We start from the raw sequence: 1,159 nt of genomic DNA, 5'->3' as shown, positions 1-1,159 counted from the left end.
TTTAGTTGACTCACTGCAAAATTCAGGGAGGTGTAGATTTTTGTGAAAGCTAATATCAGTGCTTAGTGGTGGCCATCTTGAAAGTTGATCTCTTGTCGATGTACCATAATTACTGCACTATAAGACAATACTTTGTTTGTTTCTAAGCTCCTGAGAGACTCTGTCTTCAGCTTTCTGTGCGCCGTGTGTTACACACCAGGACACCAAGCAGCACAGTGACTACCTGTCACCCTGTAAACAGGCAGACTGATTACAGACTAAAGACAGTGGTGCTAAACTTTCACAGAACTCCAAAATAAATTTTCAATCTGATGAAGATTATTTTTTTTGTGTTTCTTGGAAAATGTCTACATTCACTAAATTTCTGGACTATAAGACGCTACTTTTTTCACACGATTTGAACCCTGCGGCTCATAAAATGCTGCGGCTAATTTATGTTGGTTTTTATTGACGGGCTATTGAGCTTTATGTCAAAACCTTTAGCCTCGTCACACCCGGGCACTCATATTGCTGACTTCCTGGTAGGCTACTGTATATTTTTTTAACCAGCTGTCGTGATGCACACTTTGCTCTTTGCTAAAACACTCTTTTCACTGCTTGAGTTCTAGTTTTCTCTATGTTCATTTGGTTTCTGTCAGCTCTGCTTCCTATCTGCAGCTTTCTGTCTGTCACACCTCCTCTCACTGCAGCTCAGTGTTCATGAGAAACACCTGTGCTCTGGTGCTTAAAAGCTTCTCTCCCTCACCAAATGGCAGTAGTGCAACATTAATGGATGCAAGCTGCCATTAAAAACCTAATAATAATAATAATAATAATTAGTATTGGTAGTAGTAGTACTAGTAGTAGTACTAGTAGTAGTGGTAGTACTAGTAGTAGTAGTAGTAGTAGTAGTTAGTGATGAGCAAATGAAGCTTTTATGAAGCACTGAACCAGTTGGGCCAATTGTTTCAAAAATGGGTTCATTTGTTGAAGCTTCAGTTACACTGACCTCTTGTGGTATTTTGCAATGCTGCTGTCAAATTAGGCGTTATGCTTTTGGTGGCACACACCAAGAACTTCAGTGACTAGAACACAAAGTTTGTTTTCTCAGTCATCCAGGTATATAACAACACAAAAGGTTGAATCATGTCATCTGGACTTCGTTTTTTTGTTAAAAAGA

This window comes from Nematolebias whitei, chromosome 22, assembly GCF_014905685.2.
Source record: "Nematolebias whitei isolate Nwh7 chromosome 22, NemWhi1, whole genome shotgun sequence".
In the NCBI taxonomy this organism is placed as follows: Eukaryota; Metazoa; Chordata; class Actinopteri; order Cyprinodontiformes; family Rivulidae; genus Nematolebias; species Nematolebias whitei.
The sequence above is the reverse complement of the archived record's forward strand: the minus strand, read 5'-3'. Positions refer to the sequence as shown.